The sequence below is a fragment of the Anabrus simplex genome, chromosome 1 (genome assembly GCF_040414725.1).
Source record: "Anabrus simplex isolate iqAnaSimp1 chromosome 1, ASM4041472v1, whole genome shotgun sequence".
In the NCBI taxonomy this organism is placed as follows: domain Eukaryota; kingdom Metazoa; phylum Arthropoda; class Insecta; order Orthoptera; family Tettigoniidae; genus Anabrus; species Anabrus simplex.
Window position 1 is genome coordinate 855,330,966 of NC_090265.1, and position 20,693 is coordinate 855,351,658.

Here is a 20,693-nt window from a genome sequence, read left to right on the forward strand (position 1 = left end):
TACGCTAGTCGGTAAAGGTTTGCCATCCCTGTTCTAAGTTGATTGAAATGGTCAACTTCACCCATTATTTTTTTTTTTTTTTTTTGCTAGTTGCTTTACGTCGCACCGACACAGATAGGTCTTATGGCGACGATGGGACAGAAAAGGGCTAGGAGTGGGAAGGAAGCGGCCGTGGCCTTAATTAAGGTACAGCCCCAGCATTCGCCTGGTGTGAAAATGGGAAACCACGGAAAACCATCTTCAGGGCTGCCGACAGTGGGGTTCGAACCAACTATCTTCCGAATACTGGATACTGGCCGCACTTAAGCGACTGCAGCTATCGAGTTCGGTACCCATTATTTCATTGTAAGTTGTAAAATGCTACTTCAAAAAGCAAACAGTATTCACTTTGTATCAAGAGCTCGTACTACAACAACGACTTGCCACTACAAGCTCAGTTTCAAATTTAATCACTTCCTATCCAGTTCAAACAATGTACCAGTAAATGCCAGTCACTTCCCCTTCATTGCCTCTTCTAGTTCCAATAATGCCAGTAGATGACAAGCAGCTTCACAGGTGGGAAGGATACTTCCCATGGGCACAATAAAATAAACTAGTGGTTGTAAGGAGGCTTCCCATGGACACAAGAAAGTAAATACTTCCCACAGTCTGTGAAAAGGTTATATTGAAGCCACGATTTCACAAAATGCACAATGGAAAATTATTCATATTTGATTATGAACCCATACCCTCATGCATATGCTTACGACTTCTGAGATATCCGTGGCGAAGCTGACTCTGGTACTGCTTCCATTTATTGTTACTTTTCTCTTTCATATTTCTGCTAGACCTTCCTTGATCAACCTTCGTTCCCTTCCGTCCCCAACGGTACTATGATTGTGAGAAGTAAGAATTCATCTGTTTTACCTTCAACTGAGATCTTCTCTTTAATTATCCGAAATTACGGTACAATTTCTTTCTCATTTCTAAGAAGAATGAATTAATATTAATGGACTAATAAATGAAGGTCAGGGTAATGCAGGGTCACTGGTCAGGTGTCGTATTGTACTTTCCCAGTGTCTAGACAAATGAATACAGTAATTCACTTAATGGCTTGTTAGCAACTAATAAAGTGAAAGACAAAGTTGGAGAGTAAGCAATGTAAAGTTCGTAAGTAACTGTGACTTGCACTGCTAGAAGTAGTGTCCTTGGATCGGAGCCAGCCTGTCTTCTCCGACTCTCCAAGCTCCAACAGATACTGCGGTAGTGATTCATATGATTTATCTCGTCTAGGAGGACCTCTCCTTAGAGAGAGCTTAAAGCAATTACTACAAGAATAATTGTTAAATGGATAAATCTCTGGATATCGTTATTAATCTACTGGGGAATCACACTTACTGACGGACGGCTAGGGACTGGTACTCTGTGAAATATAAGGTGAAATTAACTTATCAAGTGCAAGTTACTGGAATAGAGGGAGAGATGGATTTGAATTCTCCGTTGACCATCCTTTAAGATATATTCCATACAAGTAAGATCTTTTTTTTTTTTTGCTAGGGGCTTTACGTCGCACCGACACAGATAGGTCTTATGGCGACGATGGGATAGGAAAGGCCTAGGAGTTGGAAGGAAGCGGCCGTGGCCTTAATTAAGATACAGCCCCAGCATTTGCCTGGTGTGAAAATGGGAAACCACGGAAAACCATCTTCAGGGCTGCCGATAGTGGGATTCGAACCCCTTATCTACCGGATGCGAGCTCACAGCCGCGCGCCTCTACGCGCATGGCCAACTCGCCCGGTCAAGTAAGATCTAGGATGGTGCCCCACTGAATATAAATTTCCTCTAAATCTCAACTTCCCTCCCTATGATCACAAGTACACATATAATATCCAGCTTATAAAAGAAGGAGAAAGAAAGAAAGAACGAAAGAAAATGAAATTAGAATTATTCACGACTGTGTACGTTACGTTATTAGCCGTGGAAACTACAGGTCTGTGTGGTTCCTATCACTGTGAAATATGTATTATTTCAAGTACGTCAGTTACATTATTATTTAGTTATTTATTTACTTTCCATAAATTGTTGGTACAATTCAGGGATGATGGATGGAGAAAGGGCATGGCCCCACTTAAACCAAGGTGGTACCGAGCTCGATAGCTGCAGTCGCTTAAGTGCGGACAGTGTCCAGTATTCGGGAGATAGTAGGTTCGAACCCCACTGTCGGCAGCCCTGAAAATGGTTTTCCGTGGTTTCCCATTTTCACACCAGGCAAATGCTGGGGCTGTACCTTAATTAAGGCCACGGCCGCTTCCTTCCCACTCCTAGCCCTTCCCTGTCCCATCGTCGCCGTAAGACCTATCTGTGTCGGTGCGACGTAAAGCAACTAGCAAAAAAAAACCAAGGTGCCTCCATCGCCACTTAAAATTATAGTATTAAATACTTACAATTATAGGCTACAGAATATCCGTATATACAATCACTGTATGTACATAGAAATATTCACATATGAATTCAGATCAAGGCCAAGTTCTTGAGGAGCTAGCGCTCTAATCACTCACTCACCACACCCACGATAGTCAAGGAGAATTTGAAGTCCATGGGATTGATTATTGAAATAATTCTAAAATAAACCAAAAATAAAAGAACCACGTGAATAGACTAATATTAAAAATACATTTGTATAAAATATACACAAGGAATACCTATATATTATCCAATAAATATGATCACTTACCACGTGGAAATTAGTAATATTTTAAGCTATAGTATCGTTTATTTACATACATGCATCACAGCTATCCTGGCTTAAGATGTATATGTGGTCTAACGGTATCTATTAAAGTCTAAAGCTCAACTAATTTGCCTTTATTTTTAAAATATGCCACATCAGCAGGATTGCCAACTTATGCCATTGGATGCATCCAACCCTCTACATATATTTAACAGACTTACTAGGGAAATGTATAATGAAATATATTCCCAATATTTACCTCACTGAACCACAAGCGAGTAAAACACAAATGTCAAGTATATGTACTAATTAAATCAGTCACTTGTATTTTATCTCACCAAAATTATTGCATTAGAACAATAAAAATGCCATGAAAATTGTCATATTTAATTTTAACCTCTAGAAACATGGTAGAATGTTTGTACTGATGTCTCAAACGATGCTGATAACTTTTCGGAATGTTTTAATCTCGGGTTTCGCAGATATCCATTTAGGCTCCATTCACACGTTTCAGCTGATAACTCCTCTTAGGGTACCGATATCGGTTTTTAAATTGGCGCGAATGTTTCTCTAATGAAGGGCTAATGACTGATGTATAACTTGTTAGACTTGATTCAACTTCAGACTTAAGTTGTACTAGACTAGATAAATCAAGAAGTGAAATATGAGACAGGAATTAAATATAATATAATTATGCACTGAATGACAGAATCAAGCATTACAGACAACAATGAAGGAACCACTTGGAAAGAATGAATGATTACGAGTAACAATATATTCCAAACAATCAGACGTTATGTAGGACGATCACAATAAGATGTGAAGCCAGAACGGGCAGCAAGCTAATCCATAAAATTACAGAAAAAAAAGAAGAAGAAGTAGGTAACCGCAGATCTTTAATGTTTCTTACGTTATATTTGTTACTATACGTAAGATCACAGAAGAAGGCATGAAAGGACTTTAATGCTCCAATTGCCGAATCCAGAGCAAACTACTTCACAAATAAATTTGCCTTGAGGAGAGATTAGGTGGCATGTTACTGGCGCGCATTCCTTATGGTAATGTCTCTTTAACATATTAGATAGCTATAATTTCGACACTCAGCTACTCAGTTGCCTGCACGAGTCTTAATGTTCTCACGTCGAAACATTCAAAGCCATTGCACTTGAGTCGTAGTGGTCTCGCAGTCAGCAGACGGAAAATACCAATTTACCAATTTATAATTACACATACGAGTATTTAATTTACGATGGGTTTCCAATAATTTTTTATGTTTCAGATGAAGCTATATTCTCACTGCATTTACTAATTCGTGATACATTACATACATTACATTACACTATAATATTATATTTCCAGGAAGGCAAGATTAGCTTCATATCGTTTCACTAGTTTTGTTTTTTCTGTGAGTTTAGAATTCATCACGAATTCAATAGAGATATGAATTTGAATGAAATATGAAAACTCATATCAACATTGCTCAATGCCAGGATAAAGGTGCATTGCATCATGCATACCATACATACAATAACTTTCCATGGTTCTCAAAGAGATATATCAATTCATTTATTCATATTCTCATCAGTATATTTTCCCTTATCTTGACTAACTCATGTTTATTATGAATAAATATGTTCTCTTCCAATAGATAAATTTGTATATGGATAAATCATTCAGTCATTCAATGTGAAGTGGCTCTGCATCAGTACAAATATTCGATATTCGAGTCAGAAGCGATTGAATGTACAAAATTTTCGAACAGTCTCGAATATTTATTACATACAGGAGAGATACATATTTCTAAATATCATATTATATCAGCATTTTATGATAAATTCTGAAAATATAGTATCTGAAGTACTATAACTTTAACGATTCGCTGTCAATCAGAGTTAAGTCAACGGTGAAGGATAATGCCTTAGGTCTTAAGGAAGTGTAGATGACATATAATGGAAATTATCGGGACTTTACCTATTTACCCAATTATATTCGTATACTCAAGGAGTCAACAAGCAGCCTTCTCCTTGCTGTTGATATTAATGTTTCCTTTTCCTAGAGAGTTAACGTCCCACTAACTCAGATATTTCGGCGTCGATGGGATAGAACAGGGTTAGGACTGGAAAAGAATTGAGCATAGCATTAATTTAGGTAGAGCTTCTATGTTTGCCTTGTGTGAAAATGGGAAACCGTTGAAAACCATCCTAGTAATAATAGTAATGTTATTTTGCTTTACGTCCCACTAACTTTTTCAACGGTTTTCGGAGATGCTGGGGTGCCAGAATTTTATCCCGCAGGAGTGCTTGTACGTACCAGTAAATCTACCGACACGAGCTGACGTATTTGAGCACCTTCAAATATTACAGAACTCAGCCAGGATCGAACCTTCCAAGTTGGGGTCAGAAAGCCAGAGCCTCAACCGTCTGAGCCACTCAGCCCGGCGAAAACCATCTTCAGAGCTACTGATATTGCTATCCGAATCTATCATCTCCCGAATGCAAGCTGACTGGAACATGGCCCTAACCATCCATCCAACTCGCACGGTGGTCTTTGTTTTACCTTGAGGTCATAATCACATTGTTTTGGGCACAGTCGTCAACACCTCTGTATTATGCCAAGTGGATACTGCCAGAATAAAGCTGTTGTTATAATATATGTAGTAACTGCAATAGATTAAGTTTATTCTCTACTTTAATACAGACCGGGCGAGTTGGTCGTGCGGTTAGGTGCGCGCGGCTGTGAGCTCACATCCGAGAGATAGTGGGTTCGAACCCCACTGTCGGCAGGCCTGAAGATGGTTTTCCATGGTTTCCCATTTTCACACCAGGCAAATGCTGGGGCTGTACCTTGAGGCCACGGCCGCTTCTTTCCCATTCCTAGGCCTTTCCTGTCCCATCGCCGCCATAAAACCTATCTGTGTCGGTGCGACGTAAAGCAAGTAGCAAAAGAAAACTTTAATACAGGGTTGGAAAAGTAACACTGGCCGGAAAATATTTATAAGACTGACTCAGAATTGACCCTTCTTAAGGAACAGGAGAACTGCCCATCACAGGAAATGCTGGAAACCTTGATTTCAATGCACCAATCGATTGCTGTCACATGTGTGCATCTTCCACATCTCTCGAGTAGGTCGCTGTGTCATTACGTGTGAGTGAGAGGAGCAGACGTGTTTAATAACCAGTTCAACGTAACATACAATGGTGCTCACGATAAAATAGCGCGTGTTCACTGTCGAGCCTTAACCGAAGCACGGTTCGTGGAAAACCTGTGTAGAACTGTTTGCGCAAGAGTTTAAGACTGGAAGTGTTTTGACAAAATCTCCACCAAAGTCTGCTGCAAAACATAGTGGCAAAATGGCGTGAAACAGACTCTGTAGCGAATATAAACCGTACCTATCCGGAAAGAGTTCGAATACAAGAAAACATTGCTCGAGTTAAGGAAAGCCTGGAACAAAGTCTGACGAAATTTCAATGCCGTTTTCCTGCGCAAGTGGGAATCGTCGTGTCGAAACATTATCAAAAAGGACCTGTATCTGTATCCTTATAAATTTACTGCTGTGTATTCGTTTAAACGTCCAGACTACCTCCGCGTGTTGAGTTCTCTCGGAGGTTTCTGAGCGAAGTGAAGTCAGGACTTTTGGATCCTCAGTTTTTCTTTTCTTCAGCATCTTCTGTGATGTTCATTAACAAGATTCGATCCCGCAACAGTCTTACTGTAAATATTTTCCGGGCCAGTTTTATTTTGCCCACCCGGTAGAAAGTATATGACAAACCTCCTTAAAATCTACCGATCTTCATTAATTACTGGAATAAAATTGGTTTTGCCACATGTCAACTTTCTGAATGGTAATCGTTCAGTTGCCTATCCAAGGCACCTGTAAGGACGTGCTTTCAGGTCGCTGTCAAAAACTGAAACTAATAGCAACCATGTTTCCACTTCCAGAGAGGGACATGGCACCAAAATTCACTCAACCTATACCAAGAATGAATACCGGCGAAGGCGGTCGCCCATACAGCCAACCACTATTCCACCTTACTTTTCCTTCCGCTCCTCTAAGGGGCTTGATGTGTACGCAGATGACTTTGGTTTTTTTATTTTTTTGTATGGAAATGATAGAAATTGTGGGGCGTGATTAGCTGAGTGTTTTAGCTGTTGGCTACCCACCTGAATGGCTGAGGTTCTACTTCCAGGTGTTGATCCATGGGTTGAGGTTTTCAACTCAGAAATCACGTGGCTTAAGGAAGGGCATTCATGACCAAAACTAAACTGACCCTAGGTAGCTCCAGCTGGGAAAGAAGAAAGACACTTTGGCGAAGCGATAACATTTCTGTACTCAGTTATAGTTATTAAGACTACTACGGTGTATGTTCATTGTAAATTCTCTCTACTTAAATACTCCCAGAACTGTTATGCTGAACACGATAGTGACTTCTATAACAGACTGAGCTAATTATACTATTAGCTCAATCTGTGATACGAGCATGACTGCAGCACGCGGCCCCTATCAGTTGTGCGGAACGGCGCCGTGCCATGCATGGCTGTATTGCGCAACAGCTACAGTACTTAGAAAGGGGCCAAGAGCACCATTACTTCTGAAACAGGAAGTCGAGTGTAAAGGCAAGAGAGGAAGATAGCACACGGACTTCCCAGACTTGGAAAAATAAACCTTGACTCTAGGTTGCAGTATAAAGTAAACGTGAGGTTATTTATTTCAATCGATTAAACATTTTGTGTGCAGAACCCCATGTTGTAAACGTTTCATCGACAATTTAAATCGAATCATAAATTTAAAGACGGTTTATTTTTCACCTCTCCGTACAATGGAGATGAATGTTAAACAGTTCATAGAATACGTTAAGGAGAAGTGTAGCAACATAATATAATATAATATAATATAATATAATATAATATAATATAATATAATATAATATAATATAATATAATATAATATAATATAATATAATTTTAGGGATTAGGGATTTACTTACATATGAGTAAAAAATAGAGAAACCCAGAGGAGTACAGTATCTCAAACTGCTTTTAAATGGAATCATATAACTTCGAAGTAATTTTTTAAGAAGCTTATGATTTACTTAGTTCTCCTATTGGAAAATTAAAAGAAATGAAGGACACAGTTCAGTGATTCGTTTCTAAACAGAAATAGATGTATTTATAACACAAATCCGAATTCTTCCGGTTTTTCAGATAGGTGTAGAGCTATTTAGAGTTAGACTAAATAGTCTCGTTCTCCCAATACATGTGGAATAGAAATGGAATAATACAGTAGTTGAAATGTGTCATATTTACCCTTATTACGTCCATTCTTATTATTGTATAATATCGTGTGATTGTTGAGTAACTAATCACTAGGTTTTCTTCAAAGTAGCCGGGTTTCGAATCCGAGAATTTTTGAACTGAAACGAAGCGGCGTATGGCTTTTATTTTTGTTTTGTTTTTTTTGCTATGGGCTTTACGTCGCACCGACACAGATAGGTCTTATGGCGACGATGGGATAGGAAAGGCCTAGGAGTTGGAAGGAAGCGGCCGTGGCCTTAATTAAGGTACAGCCCCAGCATTTGCCTGGTGTGAAAATGGGAAACCACGGAAAACCATTTTCAGGGCTGCCGATAGTGGGATTCGAACCTACTATCTCCCGGATGCAAGCTTCACAGCCGCGCGCCTCTACGCGCACGGCCAACTCGCGTATGGCTTTTAGTGCCGGGAGTGTCCGAGGACAAGTTCGGCTCGACAAGCGCAGGTCTTTTGATTTGACTCCCGTAGACGACCTGCGCGTCGTGATGAGGATGAAATGATGATGAAGACGACACATACACCCAGCCCCAGTGCCAGCGAAATTAAACAATTAAGGTTAAAATTCCCGACCCTCCCAGGAATCGAATCCGGGACCCCTGTGACCAAAGTCCAGCACGCTAACCATTTAGCCATGGAGCCGGACATTTTTGAACTGAAAATTCATGACACGTTGATTTGGATTCAACGTAGATAAAAACATCTATGGCTGTGGGAAGGTGTTGAAAAGAGATCCGACTTCAGTTGCCACAGAATCGTAGCAGGTGTCAATAATAAATCTAAGTTCTTACACTAATTTTAAAACATAAAATGAACTTATCAAAATATATTTTGGTGATATTTTAAAACAGAAATTATTTAACTACAATACGTTCGGCTGCATTGGACAGAGCTGAAAAATGATGATTTTTTAAAAAGTCCATCTCTTAAGTTTTATAAGTAAATTAGTTAAGAGGACTTGAAATGTCTCGTATCCTCAACGTTAAGATTGAGAGATTTATGTTCCTATAATGCTGAAAACTCCGCACTTAGAACTTTTAAATTCGTCAAGTTATGTTTAGACACTCTTGAAAGTTCACTGTAAAAGAACTGATTCTTATGGTTTGTATAAAATATTGGATTTCATTTCACTTAAAGCTGTTTTTGAAGGGGAAAATGTCTCTATAATTCAACGAGAAAGATTTTTCTTTGATTTTGGTTCCGTAGCTTTTCGTAGTTGTTTTAAGAACTTGATGAAAATTGTGATGGCCAAATGCTAAAAGCTATGATTAAAATCATTATGGACACTCGCACTAAAAAGTATTCCTTTTGTAGCCATGTACTGCACTCTAAGTAGACATACTTATTATAACAATACTAGGAACTTATAGAATGAAACGTCTAAAAAATTTGCAGGAACCAAAACCTTGTGAACCTCGTAAAAATGGAATAATTCTTAAACGACAGAAGCATAATTTTAGTTCGTGTATCTTAACAAATTATATACAATTATATCATGGCATTTTAAATTATTGTGTTGGAAAGTCTTATTTTCTACTTTTAGGATTCTGACTCCTCTTAACAAACTTAATAATTTTTCCTGTCATACATGGATTATAATCGTTCAAAAATAGAATGAACGCATTGATTGTTAGTGGCTACAAGAGGTACCACACCGAGGATGATGGCCGAGTTGTGGAAGAGGTTTGCCCTCAAGGAAAGGCTAGGTGGCTGTGCGTGGGTCTATGCTGCTTTTAAGGAACCATTTATATTCCAAGACACAAAATTTGTTACAATACTGTGTCGTATGGCAAACCCGTTGAGGGTCAGTTTCCTAAATAAGAGATTATGTATACATATTCCTCTTATTTAATATTTTATCAGATTTAGATATAATTACTATCCAAACCGATAGAAAACCTACGGATTCCTACAACAAATATTATATCTATAGGCTCAATTGTTCCTGAAAAAAGTAAACCTGCGAGGAACTTTACTATGTACTAATTATTTTTTGAGTAACTTTACATGACAGATAATTGGATACCAAAGGTTTGTGGCTTCAGCTCCTGAGAGTCAGTCAACATTTGCCAGGACTTCAACTTCAAAGGCTAGTTTAATTAGATTTACTTAGCGGTAAATCTAGTAATTCAGCATATGCAAATAAATATTTTTTTGAAGAGTTATTGGTGGATATTGGTAGGATAAGGGGAATGTATCCAGGTGAGGAGGATATGTTGTTATTTGGGGATTGGAACGCGAGAATAGGAGAACAGAGCCCAGTTTATAGTAGGGAGGATGGAATGTGTTTGTTGGAAAGTAGAAGGAGTGAGGACAAAATTACAAATAGTTATGGAGAGAAGCTCCTAGAGATGTGTGCTGTGGGAAATTTGTATATTCTGAATGGGTGGATAGAGGGTGACAGGACGGGGAAATTGACATATGTTACGGAGAAGGGGGGTAGTGTGATAGATATGGTTTTAAGTTCGGAAGGGATGATTGAGGAAGTTGTAAGTATGGAAATAGGAGATTGGATTGAATCACACCATTTCCCGGTGAGGGTTATGCTGAAAAGGGATGAAGAGAAGTGTACAATGAAGGAAGATGAGACAAATGATAAACGAGGGAGTGGTTATAATAAGTATAAATGGACAGAGGAGGTGGGCCGGGATTGGAATAGGGTAGTAAAGGAGGAGCTACATCTTCTGAAATATGGGTGGGAAGGGGCGTTAGAAGAGAATAATACTGATAAAGCCTTGGAATTGTTGCTACATCCAATAAAGATGATAGCGCAGAAGGTGAAAGCTAGAAAAGGAAATAAGAAAGAGGGAGAAGAATGGTTTAATAGGGAGTGTGAAGGATTGCGGAGGAAGGTGATGGACGCGTTAGGAGAATATAGAAGGAAAGGTGGGAGCCAAGAAAGGGAGTTTTTCTGTAGATTGAGGAAGGAGTATAAAAAGAAAATCTCTGAGACAAAAAAGACGTGGTTAGAGGAACAAATGGAAGCCATAAATAATGACTGCAAGACAAACAATTTTGAGAGAGTTTGGGATAAGATTAATAGAATTATTAAGGGTGGAAGGAATATAGAGAGAACGAGTATTGAGGAAGTGCAATGGGTCAGGCACTTTGATGAATTACTAGGAAAAAAGGGGGGTGATAGATGGAGAGGTTCGGGAGAAGAAGTAATTTGGAGGAATAGGGGAGTGGCAATTTATGACCTGGATAAAGAAATCACAAGAGAGGAAATCCGGAGAGTGATAAGCAGAGCCAGAGCGAAGTCGGCCGGGGGGTGTAATGGTATAAATAACAAGTTTTGGAAGGAAATTAGTAAAAATGAGATAATGATAGAGGGCATGGTTAAACTATTCAATAGGATATTTGAGGGAGGAAATTACCCTAAGGAATGGGAAACAGGAATTATATGCCCTATATACAAGGGGAAGGGTAGTAGGAACAATGTGAACAGTTATAGAGGTATATCTCTGTTGGATTCTTTGAGTAAAATATATACTGGGGTGCTAGCGAACAGAATAAGCGGGTGGGCGGAAGAAAATGAAATTTTGACAGATTACCAAGGGGGATTTAGGAAAAAGAAAAGAACAGTGGATAATATAATGATAGTAAAGACTATTTTAGAAAAGTATAAGAATATGGCTAGAAGTACGGTTTATGTAGCAGCAATAGATTTTGAGAAAGCTTTTGACAAGGTGAATAGAGAGGCCCTACTAGAGAAATTAGGTAGGTTAGGGATTTCGGAGAAGATGTTGAGGGCAGTGGAAGGAATATATAGGGACGTCAGGTTTTGTGTAAAATTGGGAGAAGGGAGACTGAGTGGACCATTAGAGTCCATGGTGGGTTTAAAACAAGGATGCAAGTTATCGCCAATACTGTTTATTTTATTTATCAACGATATTTTAGAGGGGTTTGGGGCAGAAAATTGGGCTGTACCAGTAATTAATGGTTTGGAAGTACCAGGACTGATATTTGCGGATGATGTGTTATTGATGACGCTAACTTCAGGGGCGATGAATAGGGCCTTAGAGTCAGTGATGCTATTTGCGAGGAAATGGGGATTGAAAATTAATGGAAATAAGTCTAAAATATTGGTAGTACAGGTGGACAAAAGAAGAAAGATAGAAGGGAATTGGGTAATTCAGGGAGAAAGATTGGAACAGGTAAGGAAGTTGGAATATCTAGGAGTTATTTTTAATGATAAAGGAACTTGGAGTGACCAGATCAAAAGAGTGAAATATAGAGGATTGGCAGCCTTAGCCTCAGTCAGAAATTTGCTACTCAAGTACCCGGGGATCAGTTATAAAACACTGAGACTCGTGTTCAGGTCGGTAATCGTTGGGAGGGTATTATACGGAGCAGAAGTTTGGGGGCTGGATGAGAAAAGAGAGGAACTAAGAAGGATTGTTAGTAGTTTTGCTAAGTTAGTGATGGGCTTACCGAGGTGTACAGCAAATGTAGGGGCGGAATTAATGTGTGGGGAGGATTTGGAATCAGAGGGTGTGAAAAGAATAGTTAGATACTGGATGAATTTAAAAAGACAGGAAGGTGGGAGAGTATTACAGGCAGCATATGTACAGCAATGTAAGAGCATGTATAAGGGTGGATGGTTAGAAAAAATAAAGGGATATTTGGAGGGGATAGGATTAGGACACCTGTGGGGGGAGGTTTGGTCAAAGACAGAAGTGAGAGGGATGAATATACTGGAAAGGAGAATTAGAGATATCCATAGGCAGAAATTATTGGGGGAAAGCAGACTAAGAAATTCGCTGACTGTTTTGACGAAAATAGAGGAGATAGCAGGGTTGAATATTAGATACGTCGATAGGTCAAAACGATATGGGATGATGTGGTGGCTTTTAGGTTTGCCAAGGAATACAGGCTGGTTACAGGGGAGGGATAAGACAAGGTGTGTACTTTGTGGAGATGTGAATGATGAGTTTCACTTGCTAAGAGACTGTGAGGTAACGAGGGGGTTAAGACATGGATTATTGAGTGCCGAGCATCGGGAAATATTGGGGAGAGGGGATGAGAACGCAATACTGAGATGGATTATTAAACAATGGGAAAAAGGGGGTGAATTGAACAGGTATTTTTGTGCGACAAAAAAGGCCTGCGAGAGCAAAATGAAGGAGAGTGAGTTAGAGGGTGGGCAGGGGAATAGGGGGGTGGAATAGTTATCTGTATAAGGGAAGGGGATAGTATGTTAGAATTCTAATGGATTAGGGAATATAGGGACTGAGTACTTAGTTAGGTGGAGTTGGGTAAGAGGACAGGATTGCATGGTCTGTTTGTTTTAAAGTTAGCTGGAATGCAAGTGCTGAAATGCTGAGTGTTGTTGTTTGATTATTGATCAGGTGTAGGTCAGTAACAAGAATGTGACGCAAGTACAGAGCATAATAAGGACACTGGATGAACACTGAGTGAGTGAACTGCTTCAGCTAATGACTGCTAATTATTCTTATTATTATTATCCTTATTATTATTATTATTATTATTATCATCCATTTTATTATTATTATCATTATTATTATTATTATCATTATTATTATTATTATTATTATTATTATTGCATGTGAACATGTATAGGGGCGAAGTCGCCTGTTATGTTCAATAAATGTATGTATATGTATATGTACTTAGCGGTAAATGAAATAATTTTAGGGTAAAGTTTGGGTACTATAGTATCTCATAAAATATCCCAGTTGGCTCAGTATTTGATCATTTCAGTGGATAACTAATCTCATACAATTATAAACACCACTCAAAGTACACCAACTCGGAATTACTGTACCTCTTATATCAAAAAATGATGCAGATAATAAAGTAGAGCCATTAAATCCTAGAACCCACTGATTTTCGATGCAACATCCTAATTTTTTAGAATTTAGCACATTCAGTTTAAGAAATGTGTTTTATACGACAAAAGTAATCGTATTATAAACTAATAACTCAGTATAGAAATTAGAACACAATATCTGTAAATTAAATGTCTTCAAGACATCTGCCGTTAAGACTTATCTCCACACGTCTTTTTGAGAGAACTGAACTGGCTGCACTTAAGGTTTCCATTCACTAATGAACGAAGTCCTATCAGCGATGGCATCAGAAACCCAATCTTCCAATCTTTGCAATCTTTCGCTCCTTCATTAACAGAGTCCCTCATGTCATTTCAGGAAAGGATAATTCATGCCATGGTTATTATTTCTCTCCACTTTAATAATCGGAAGAATTATAAGAAATTATATTTAGACTCAGCCGATAATGTAGAACACAATCATGTATATTTTCATAACGGGTCTTATGTCAGTATAGCGGTTCTTGAAAACAATAATATGTATCATGAAACTCTAACACTTCTTCATATTATTATTATTATTATTATTATTATTATTATTATTATTATTTTCCAATGAGGCCTGCTAAGTACCACGTGCCAATTTCAATTCAGTTCTTCATACTTTGGTGTTTTCTTTTCCGTTCCTTCCAGTATTCTTTCATCCTTTCACTAATGCTGTTTCATTCCGTCCTCGGACCACTTTGCTCCAGGTTTCTTGTTCAATCTTTCTTGGAATCCTTCCATACTTACTGTTACCGGGTTTTAGCGGTAGGTGGAGGTGAAAGAAGGTGCGGGCTTGAACGGGTCTCAAACTACGGAATCAAAGTTAATGTAAAATTTAACAAGGTTATATTTTCTTTTCAAAATTAAGAAATAAAACAAGTACGGCAGGTACAGAGTAGCAAGGCAACAAAAGGAGCAATTACAGTATTTACAGTATTTGGGCTTCGAGCCCTGAATTCACACTTCTAGGGCAATTAGCCCAATTTTACTCCAAAAATAAGTTTTACCAGAGGGGCAGAAAACCCCATTCATGTTCAGGAGCACTTGCTCCAAATTACACAGAAAAGCCTCCTCGAGGCATACAACACTCAATCTTCAAGAAAGAGCCACACGCTCTCAACCTTTAGGCCTCTCAAAGGCCACTCCAAACTCCACCTTCAAGTTGTCCTCTCAGGACATAGACACAGGGGTAACATACCCAACCTACTGAGGTCTATTAAATGAAAAAGGATAATTACATGACCTCTAAAATAACAATTTGAAAGGAGGCGATCTGCACTCCTAATGTATTTGTTTCAAAACCTAATTTGGCTCTAGGCCTCTAATGCAAGGGCTAATCCCATACTACCGAGGTGACTTTAGAAAAGGACAATTTACATTACAATTAAGGAAGAATCGGTTGTGAGAAATAAGTTCACCTCAAAACAAAATGAGTGGGAGCTCGAGAGGGTTAAGCACTCTCTATCCCAATATGTAACTTTAAAAGATAACAGATGCTAAGAGTAGTTACATTTTAGGAAAAGGTTACATGATAGAAACGCTTCGGACCCGCCCCGAGAGTTAAACTGCTGAGCTAGCAAGAAAAGTATTAAAAGGCCATTACCTTGGTGTAGAACTGCTCCCCGAAGAAAGAGGCGCTTCCCGCCCCCTGCTATGTACTTTACACACTAAAAGATGGAACAGAAGTGGCACCGAGACCCTAAAATCAGCAGTTTATATACTCTCGCGGAAAGTTCGAGGCGTTTTAGGGAAGAGAACACCCGCCCACAATCACTTTATTGGCTAGGGTACAGCAACATATTCAAGTTGGGGGAAGATACATCAGATTGGTCAGAAATTAATTAAAGAAATTCGGGATTGGCTAAATACAAAACAAGGGGAAAGAGAGGGGTATACAGCCAACTTAAACAATAACAGAAAGAAATTTAACAAGAAACAAACTTTTGAAATAAAAATTTCTCCAAAAAACAGTTCTTTCACATCCACTAGGGTGCACCATTGTAGTTTTTCAGTAGTGTCCTCTAGAAGAGAAAGTTCACACTTCTTACTACCGGTAAAACAAAAATACATCAAAAGTGGCACAGTTCAATACTCCAAACTTTCCAAGTAGTGACATCTTCTGAGAAACTTGAAAATTAATACCGTCGATAAAGTTCAGACTTCCTCCAGCAGAGGAGTTTCAACTGGCGCACATTTTAAATTAGCGGCGTGGAGGTGTACCGCCCGGTACACTTACTACCCTCTTTCTAAAGATCTCTCTGTCCATAGTTTCTTCTTCTCTTATATTATTTATTTCTAAATCTTTCTTTACTTCTAGAATCCAGCTAATTATTGCCTTTTGGTCCCAAAGGTACTTAAAAATCCTTTTTGTTAATCTGGAATAATCCATTCTGTAAATATGTCCAAAAATTTGCAATCTCCTTTTTCATGTGGTGTCTGTTATGTTTTCTATGTTCCTGTATATTTCATCATTAGATATTAATTTCCATACTTCTGTTGTTTTCACAGGGCCTAATATTTTTCTCATGATACTCCTTTCTAGTACCTCAAGTTTATCTAATCTGTAGTTTAGTAAAAGGCATTCACTTGCATATAGGCATTCCGGTTTCACCACTGTAGTGTAGTGCCTTATTTTGAGATTTATAGATAGATACTTTTTGTTATAAAAATTATTTGTGATACCATATGCTCTTTCCATCTTGTGTACTCTTTCTTCTACTGAGGATTTGTCTAAACCATTTTCTTGAAATAAATCTCACAGATATTTGAATTTCGTTACTCTTTCCACTGGACCAATATCTGTTGCGAAACATTTTGGAGCATTCTTGTTGTTTTAATAGAAGATTTTATTTCACAATAATATTACTATCCAGAGAAATCGCCTGTAAAATTCATGTTTTCCTTCAAAATGCAATAAAGCGTTAAATTAGAAATACATAAACGCTACAAAATGCCAAATGTATAACTCTATACGCTAAAACGTCACCACTCCTAACTATCATGCATCATCCAAATGTGAATACCTTGAATAGCTGTGAAACATTGATGATCGCCATGCGGAAAACGAACAACAATCTAATGAAAAAATGTGTCAAATTTCCGTTCGGGAGAAACTAATTGTCAGCAATATCCTCTATGAATAATTAAAACTGTTACCAGTCACAACTTTATTAAATGTTGCACTCTGCAGTACGTTTCTGAGTCTAGGCGCCATCGTCAGGTGCATAAATATCACAAATATGTATTTCAATAAATGAAACCCAAATTGATAACGATCAATTTATTTACAACGCTTTCGAGAGCCATCTGTATGGATTCTTGATTCGACAAATGTAGGATTCAGTGTGTCGAAAGGGGGAACTGACTCAGGTCCTAATAAACTACCACGAATGGAATAATCAATTCTATATAGCAGGGCCTCTCAAACGCCCAAAATTTCACGGGTGCAAACAGCGGCGGAAGGTTCCTGTGCACAGTGCATCCGACCCGATCGGCTCGGCTCGGACCAACATTTCGTCTCTGGGCTACTCGTCTAAGCTCGGTTCAATTCGGCTCGGATTTGGAGCGCTACCGAGCAAGTGAGGAAGAGGGAGACAGGGGGAGCGAGCGAGACAGGCGTGGGAAAGAAAGAGGCAGCGCTATTGCTCGAAATCGAGGAGTGGTGGTCTGCACTGTAGTCAACCAAGCGAAGTCGTCTTTTGCACCTTGCACAGCGCATGCACCAGGCGCATGCACCCTGAGAGGCCCTGCTCTAGAGCATGACGGGTTGAGGCCTCTTTGATAAAAAGAGCCTTCTATATGTCTCTCACTCATCGCCATCTATTAATACTTCTCATCGCAGCTTGCACGGTTGCTAGGTAACATCGCGTTACTCACTTTGTATAGCAAATTTCATGACGCAATTTTTCAGGTGACTCCCAGCCATACGGCACATTTTCATCAAAACATATTTGACTATATCAATCAGGAACGTATATTCTATTATTAGAAAATAATAAATTGAATACGATTTCACCTCTGTGGTGTAGTGGTTAGTGTGATTAGTTGCCACCCAATGGAGTCCCGGGTTCGATTCCCGGCTCTGCCATGAAATTTGAAACGCGGTGCGAGGACTGGAACGAGGTCTACTCAGCCTCGGGAGGTCAACTGAGTACAGGGGGCTCGATTGTCACGTCATCCTTCACAAAGTGATTTTCCGTGGTTTCCCACTTCTCAGCCACGCAAATGCCGGGATGGTACCTAACATAAGGCCACAACCGCTTCCTTCCCTCTTCCTTGTCTATCCCACAATCTTCCCATTCATCCCCCAACAAGGCGTAGCAGGTGAGGCCACCTGGGTGATGTACTGGTCTTCCTTCCCAGTTGCATACCAGACCCAAAGTCTCACGCTCCAGGGCACTGCCCTGGATGTGGTAGAGGTTGGATCCCTCACCGAAGCCTTCCCTGCCAACAAGTCACACTATTCAAGGAAGAGGAAAAGCAAGAAAAATCTTCCAAAGCATCTTAAATTAGAAAAGAATGTATGAACTTTATAGGATGAACTGTGAGAAGCCAGTATAATTATCAACATATGAATCAATTCTCCACACATTGAACACATCTTTCCAAAAACCTAAGGTAGACACCTGTAACAAATGTAACGCGTTTCGTCTACAAATCAAGAAAGCAAGAAGTGAAGAGGATGAAACTGTTCTGCAGGAAAAGAAAGCAGATCATCAAGGTGATGTACAAAAAGCTTACGATAGTAAAGCTGTTCATAAGAATATTGCGAAGGGTGACTGTTCCATTGTAACACTAGTATTTGATTTGTGTGTGTGTGCTATTTGTTTTACGTCGCACCGACATAGATAGGTCTTATGGCGACGAAGGGATAGGAAAGGCCTAGGAGTGCGAGGGAAGCGGCCGTGGCCTTAATTAAGGTACAATCCCAGCATTTGCCTGTGTGAAAATGGGGAAACCACGGAAAACCATTTTCAGGGCTGCCGACAGACGGGTTCGAACCCATTATCTCCCGGATGTAACCTCACAGCCGCGCGCCGCTAACCGCACGGCCAACTCGCCCGGTAGTATTTGATTTAATGCACTGTTTGACGACTCTATATCTTGACATTAATGGTGCTTTCTATAAACGACAACGGTAGACCTTTAATTTGACAGTCACCGGGCGAGTTGGCCGTGCGCGTAGAGGCGCGCGGCTGTGAGCTTGCATCCGGGAGATAGTAGGTTCGTATCCCACTATCGGCAGCCCTGAAAATGGTTTTCCGTGGTTTCCCATTTTCACACCAGGCAAATGCTGGGGCTGTACCTTAATTAAGGCCACGGCCGCTTCCTTCCAACTCCTAGGCCTTTCCTGTCCCATCGTCGCCATAAGACCTATCTGTGTCGGTGCGACGTAAAGCCCCTAGCAAAAAAAAAAAAAAAAAAAAATTGACAGTGCACAACTGCGCGGATGGACTTCCTTCAGCAACACTTAACACGAACCAGTTGCTGATAGGAGTGCCAATTAAATTGCTTCTTGTCTGTTCAAGCATATTCAAGGTCTGCCCCTTGATACAAGTCACGTTTTATTACAATTATTGGGAAACATGTGGCGGACAGAATAGGAGCAAGATTGTAGCTGCCGTGTTCCTGCCATTGATGTCTATATCGGTCAGTGTCTCCACCAGAGACCACAAATGGATAAATCCAGGTCATTAACACCTGGAGTGTGATACAGACCACTCTCTGAACGCGGAAAAATAATTTTTCAAGACAATCCTGGGTAAGTAATGGACTTCCAACGACGAGGACAGAGTCTTCAAAATTACACATAGAAGAAATGTTACAATGGACCTGTTCCCATCGGAAAGGAAAAGAAAGATGAATTCTTAGATTTGCTTCATCTAAATGATCCCATTTTCATTCATTTTACAAAGATCCTTCTGAAAATTCCACTGTTGCAGGCATAGATGCTGATGTGTATGTGGCAATAAACTGAACACACAGATCAAAGGTGATGAATCTCATTATGATAGCCGTATTGGAGTAAACAATGTAAAAAGTTTCGAACAAATTTATTACAAACCATCATTCCAATACTTTACAATCTTTAAGTTTAAGATACAAATGCTACACAGATGTTAAAATGGGACATGTTTCGCTTAAGCTTTGTAAACAACTTCAGCCACGCTTAATCTAAAGCTAAGTCAGGGCATGAACTGGGTTCCTCGTTAAAGTATAATACATGCTTTAATACAAGATAAAACGGTCATAAAAAATTGTTTCAAACTTTTTACAAGTTGATGAATGTATGAAATTTAATTTCATTTATTTTAATTTCATGTCATTATTCCAGACTGTATTGGCACATTTGTTTAATGCGTATATTAAGAACCTACCGATTTCGTAGGGGACCAAATTACATCCGTCAATGGTCCTAGTGTCATAAGTTATTTAATTTGAGCATTTGACCTAATTTGTGTTTGATTGGTGTATTTTTGTTTTGTAACTATATAATAAAATAATTATTAAACTACTAAAATTGAAGTACTAAAATACAGTCCTCTTCTGTGATGTAGTGATTAGTGTTATTAGGTGCCACCCTTGGAGGCTCGGGTTCGATTCCCGGCTCTGCCACGAAATTTGAAAATTGGTTCGAGAGCTGGAACGGAGTCCACTCATCCTCCGGAGGTCAACTGAGTACAGGAGTGTTCGATTCCTACCACAGCCATTCTCGAAGTGGCTTTCCGTGGTTTCCCGCTTCTCCTCCAGGCAAATGCCGGGATGGTACCTAACTTAAGGCCGTGGCCGCTCTACCTTTCCCGTTCGTTGCCCATCGCTTCCAATTTTCCCATCCCCCAC

At 39.4% G+C, this 20,693-nt stretch overlaps 1 protein-coding gene across 3 annotated transcripts in view; it reads right to left on the bottom strand.

Moving 5' to 3' along the window:
- The window catches only part of LOC136874172 (uncharacterized), a 423,563-nt gene that overhangs the window by 124,374 nt on the left and 278,496 nt on the right, over positions 1-20,693 (bottom strand). The gene's annotated exons all lie outside the window — the stretch shown is intronic.